Raw genomic sequence first — 6,140 nt, 5'->3', positions numbered from 1 at the left:
ATACGTAGTATTATTATTGTTTTTTATTTTTTTTATTATTATTATTATTATCAGACAAAGATGTAAAAGTGGTGAATTTGTTAAAGATCAAACCTGTAAAAAGTCCCTGCGGCGCCGTTCAGTCCTTTTCTTTAGATATTTGCCCATTTAATTACACGTAAGGACATTAAGGAGCAACTTTAAGTATTGCAGTTCATGAACTGTTTTTGAAAATGACTCCTAATATAATTAACTCCTGTCATTAGGCCTAATCCCCGCAGGCTGCGGAGGGAATGCGTCCTTAAAGACGTGGCGTCCACGCATTCATCCTTCTCCGGCAGGAAGGTTGGACCAGGAAGTCCTCAATGAAATAATTGTCTTTTTTAAAAAAAAAAATTTTCCGGGGCAGGGAGCACAATACAAGCCCATTAAGAGCTGCAAGAATGAGGAATATTCGGACGCCGACACAGAAGAGAACTGGAGTCGAAAAAGGAGGAGCGGAAGTGCATTGAGACAAATGTCCTCAGTCAGAGAGAGGCTGGGTAAAAAAACTCACTGATGATCTTTCCTGACCACATTAACCCCGCGTTCACTCGCGCTGTCAGATCCTGCTCCACTGAAGAATGCTGCCTAATTACAGCAGATATTTTACGTCAGAAATGCTGAGCGCTAATTAAATCAAGTTGCGCGTTAGCGACGGGAACGCCGCGCCTTCATCAAAAATGCATGCCCTTCCCCGGCAAGACGGCGGCGATTTCCAAAAAGGGGTTGGGCCTCGCACCTTGACGGCTGAGCCATGCCTTGCTTAGCGTCGCCCCCGACGAGGTCGAGGACGTCTCACTTTTGTCCACGCCGGCCTTTAATCAGGCTCCAGCCGAGCCGTCGACAAACTGACCGCTGGTTTTTTGCATGATATGATTACACCTACGCCGGCGTGCTGTGCTGCGTCGCGAATTAGCCTCCCTCCTCCAGAAAATGTGTAATGAGCGATGTACCCTGCACCCAGCTGGGGCCCGTCGGACTCGGCCATGATCCGGCATCCTAATCAGCTGTCAGCCCAAAAAAAAAAGAAGAAGAAAAAAAAAAAAAGCTACCGTTGTCGGCATGTTAGAATCTGTGTTTGTGCATATCAAAAGACTTCCACATTGGCAAAACACATAATCACTTCCCCCTTAGTGGGAGGGAGGGGGGGCGGGGGTCTGATGCTTTCCTTTCAATGTCGGAGCCAACCAACACGGTCACATGACCGGCAGAACCTTCTAAAAGGCGACACATGGAAGTGTTCCTGGAGTGCTTTTACGCTAGACCTGAGGTCGGCAACCCAAAGTGAATGTTTGCTTCATCTGACATCACACGGACAAAGATAACACCTTATGGAACAAAAGTCTATGTTTGGAGGAGAAAAGGTGAGGACTTTAGTCCCAGGTACACTATCCCTACCGTCAAGCATGGTGGTGGTAGTATTATGCTCTGGGCCTGTTTGGCTGCCAATGGAACTGGTACTTTACAGAGAGTAAATGGGACAATGAAAAATTCTTCAGGACAAGCTCGGAGGTTGGGTCTTGGGCGCAGTTGGGTGTTCCAACAGGACAATGACGCCAAACACACGTCAAAATTGGTTAAGGAATGGCTAAATCAGGCTAGAATTGAGGTTCTAGAATGGCCTTCTGAAAAGTCCTGCTTTAAACGTGTGGACAATGCTGAAGAAACAAGTCCATGTCAGAAAAACAACAAATTGCTCTTGGGATTAAATGCCTCACCTTTTTAGTCCAAGTAACACCACTCCTACCGTCAAGCATGGCGGTGGTAGGATTATATTCTGGGCCTGTTTGGCTGCCAATGGAACTGGTACTTTACAGAGAGTAAATGGGACAATGAAAAATTCTTCAGGACAAGCTAAAGTCATCAGCCTGGAAGTTGGGTCTTGGGTGCAGTTGGGTGTTCCAACAGGACAATGACCCCAAACACACCTCAAAAGTGGTAAAGGAATGGCTAAATCAGGCTGGAATTGATGTTCTAGAATGACCTTCCGAAAAGTCCTGGTTTAAACGTGTGGACAATGCTGAAGAAACAAGTCCATGTCAGAAAAACAACAAATTGCTTCCGGGATTAAAGGCCTCACTTTTTTAATCCCAGGAACACCACACCTACCATCATGCATGGTGGTGGTAGTATTATGCTCTGGGCCTGTTTGGCTGCCAATGGAACTGGTACTTTACAGAGAGTAAATGGGACAATTAAAAATTCTTCAGGACAAGCTAAAGTCATCAGCCTGGAAGTTGGGTCTTGGGTGCAGTTGGGTGTTCCAACAGGACAATGACCCCAAACACACCTCAAAAGTGGTAAAGGAATGGCTAAATCAGGCTGGAATTGAGGTTCTAGAATGACCTTCTGAAAAGTCCTGGTTTAAACATGTGGACAATGCTGAAGAAACAAATCAATGTCAGAAAAACAACACATTTCTCCTGGGATTAAATGCCTCACCTTTTTTAGTCCCAGGAACATCACACCTACCATCAAGCATGGTGGTGGTAGTATTATGCTCTGGGCCTGTTTGGCTGCCAATGGAACTGGTACTTTACAGAGAGTAAATGGGACAATGAAAAATTTTTCAGGACAAGCTCGGAGGTTGGGTCTTGGGTGCAGTTGGGTGTTCCAACAGGACAATGACCCCAAACACACCTCAAAAGTGCTAAAGGAATGGCTAAATCAGGCTGGAATTGAGGTTCTAGAATGACCTTCTGAAAAGTCCTGGTTTAAACATGTGGACAATGCTGAAGAAACAGGTCCATGTCAGGAAACCAACAAATTGCTCCAGGAACACCACTCCTACCGTCAAGCATGGTGGTGGTAGGATTATGCTCTGGGCCTCTTTGGCTGCCAATGGAACTGGTACTTTACAGAGAGTAAATGGGACAATCAAAAAGGAATATTACCCTCAAATTCTTCAGGACACCCTAAAATAAGCAGCCCGGAAGTTGGGTCTTGAGTGCAGTTGGGTGTTCCAACAGGACAATGACCCCAAACTCACCTCAAAAGTGGTAAAGGAATGACTAAATCAGGCTAGAATGAAGGTTTTAGAATGGCCTTCACAAAGTCTTGACTTAGATCGTGTGGACAATGCTGAAGAAACAAGTCCATGTCAGAAAACCAACACATTTAGCTGAACTGCACCAATTTTGTGGTCAAAAATGTAGGCAGAAGCTTGTGGATGTCTAGCAAAAGTGTCTTATTGCAGTGAAACTTGCCAAAGGACATGTAAGCAAATATTAATATTGCTGTACGTATAATTTTGATTACTCACATTTTCAGTAGAGCCATCATAAATTCATAAAAGAAGTAAACATGTTTGCTTCTTTTATGTTTTTGTGACCAACTATCACTCTATCACAAAAAATGAGAGTTGTAGAAATGATTGTAAACTCAAGACATGATGACATGATGTTCTTTACAAGCAGTTGTGGTTCCAGGGTTGAAAAAATGGGGGAAAAAAATGAAAACGCTTCCGTTGTCGACATGTTAGAATCTGTGTTTGTGCATATTAGAAGATGTCCTTAGTGTGGGGGTGGGGGTGTGGTTAAGAGGGGAGGAGTATATTTACAGCTAGAATTCACTGAAAGTCAATCAATCAATCAATCAATCAATGTTTATTTATATAGCCCCAAATCACAAATGTCTCAAAGGACTGCACAAATCATTACGACTACAACATCCTCGGAAGAACCCACAAAAGGGCAAGGAAAACTCACACCCAGTGGGCAGGGAGAATTCACATCCAGTGGGACGCCAGTGACAATGCTGACTATGAGAAACCTTGGCGAGGACCTCAGATGTGGGCAACCCCCCCCCTCTAGGGGACCGAAAGCAATGGATGTCGAGCGGGTCTAACATGATACTGTGAAAGTTCAATCCATAGTGGCTCCAAGACAGCAGCGAGAGTCCCGTCCACAGGAAACCATCTCAAGCGGATCAGCAGCGTAGAGATGTCCCCAACCGATACAGGCGAGCGGTCCATCCTGGGTCCCGACGAGCGGTCCATCCTGGGTCTCGACTCTGGACAGTCAGTACTTCATCCATGGTCATCGGACCGGACCCCCTCCACAAGGGAGGGGGGGACATAGGAGAAAGAAAAGAAGCGGCAGATCAACTGGTCTAAAAAGGAGGTCTATTTAAAGGCTAGAGTATACAGATGAGTTTTAAGATGAGACTTAAATGCTTCTACTGAGGTAGCATCTCGAACTGTTACCGGGAGGGCATTCCAGAGTACTGGAGCCCGAAGTCAAGTATTTCTTATATATATATATATATATATATATATATATAATTAAAATAAATACTTGAATTTCAGTGTTCATTTATTTACACATATACACACACATAAAACTCATCTACTCATTGTTGAGTTAAGGGTTGATTTGTCCATCCTTGTTCTATTATCTGTCGCTATTTTTCTAACCATATGCATGTACAGTAGATGGCAGTATTGTCCTGTTTAAGAGTGTCAAACATTGCTGTTTACGGCAGACGAACTGCTTTACGGTAGACGAAAACGTGACTGCTGTTGTTGTGTGTTGTTGCCGCGCTGGGAGGACGTTAATGAAACTGCCGAACGATAAACCCACATAAGAAACCAAGAACTCGCCCTCCATCATTCTACAGTTATAACGTCATTGGGCAGACACGCTGTTTATATTGTGGGAAAGCGGACGTTAAAACAGGCGGTCCTCACCCAGGTCCGCCTGAATTTCGGGAGATTTTCGGGAGAAAACTTGTCCCGGGAGGTTTTCGGGAGAGGCGCTGAATTTCGGGAGTCTCCCGGAAAATCAGGTAGGGTTGACAGGTATGTATGTGAGTCAAGGCAGGTGGCCAAATACTTTTGGCGATATAGTGTATGTCAATTACCTGCATTGTTAACCACCTCTTGCTAGCAGTTTTTCACAACTTAGAATGAACATTAAAGAGGGACGTGCGTTTTTTGTCTCACATAAGGATTATGAATGACAGGAAAAATTCCAAAAAAGTGCATTTTCTTTTGAAACTTACAGTTTTTAGTCACCGGGGTGTTTTCTGCTCTGCTAAACTGAAGCTGGGAAAAAAAAAAAATGTTGATTTATTTTGCAGCAGATGTACTTCACTGACCCTGTTTTCATACATCACATCTGAGCCTTCTTCCTCTGACTTTTTCTTTTTTTACTGCTGCTTTTATTTTGAAAAGAATGGCACGTAAATAAAGGCCGAGCTTGGCTTAATTTTCAAGATATTCTCGCGTTTGTAGAATATTTATTCATGATAATACGAGCGAGGAGATGCAGAAACATTAGGCGAGTGTCTTTCATCAGCATCTTCCTCCCGGGCTCCCCTCCTCTTCAGCACCGCTGGCACCGGGCTGCACCACCTGCTCCGGGCCTCGCTCCGCCCGGGCCAGAATGAACAGCTGGCCGCTCTTCTGACACTCTGATTGGTTAATCCCTGCTGGACACTCGGGCCTTCTCCTCCCCGCATGTCATTGAACTTTCTCTCGCCCGACGCCAGGTCCTCCTCGCATCTTTGGACGCGCCTGTCCCTCATACACCATACTGAGGTGTGTACATTATTAAATGGGGTCAAAAGCATGTCGGTGTCACCTACTTTTACTTCATCAATGATGATAATTTGCATCGAGCCCATGGTATTACCACCACTGTATATTTCCTTTAAAAAAACATTATTGTGTCGTCGCTCGGGTTCAATGGACCACCCAGGAAGGACATTGCTTCTGAGCAGGTTTGACTTCCAAATAAAGCTTTGTCTTCGCGTCGGATTGGTTTTCAGCTGCTCCTCTCCACTGCTCGTTCACGGTCCACTCTTCAACCGCCGTTGTCGTCGTCCTCGTCTGCTCTTTGGTGCGCTTGCTCTACAGTCGCTGCTGCGGACTCTCCTCCTTCTGCCCCGATCTCTCCTCCTTCTCCCGTTTTATACACTAAGAGGAGAAATGACTGTGACCAGGTGCGCGACCCACGCACCTGATCTCGTCTGCGGCGTCGCTCCCGGCACGCCCCGCCTCTCCGCCTCCTAGCCGCCATCTTGGGCCGGGCTCCAGCGTGCCCTGCCCTGCTGCTCGTTCGCCGGCTCCGCCTCTCCACAATTATTTATCACAAATGTTCACAATTCTCGATGAATAA

The sequence above is a fragment of the Nerophis ophidion genome, linkage group LG27 (genome assembly GCF_033978795.1).
Source record: "Nerophis ophidion isolate RoL-2023_Sa linkage group LG27, RoL_Noph_v1.0, whole genome shotgun sequence".
Taxonomy (NCBI): Eukaryota; Metazoa; Chordata; class Actinopteri; order Syngnathiformes; family Syngnathidae; genus Nerophis; species Nerophis ophidion.
The sequence above is the reverse complement of the archived record's forward strand: the minus strand, read 5'-3'. Positions refer to the sequence as shown.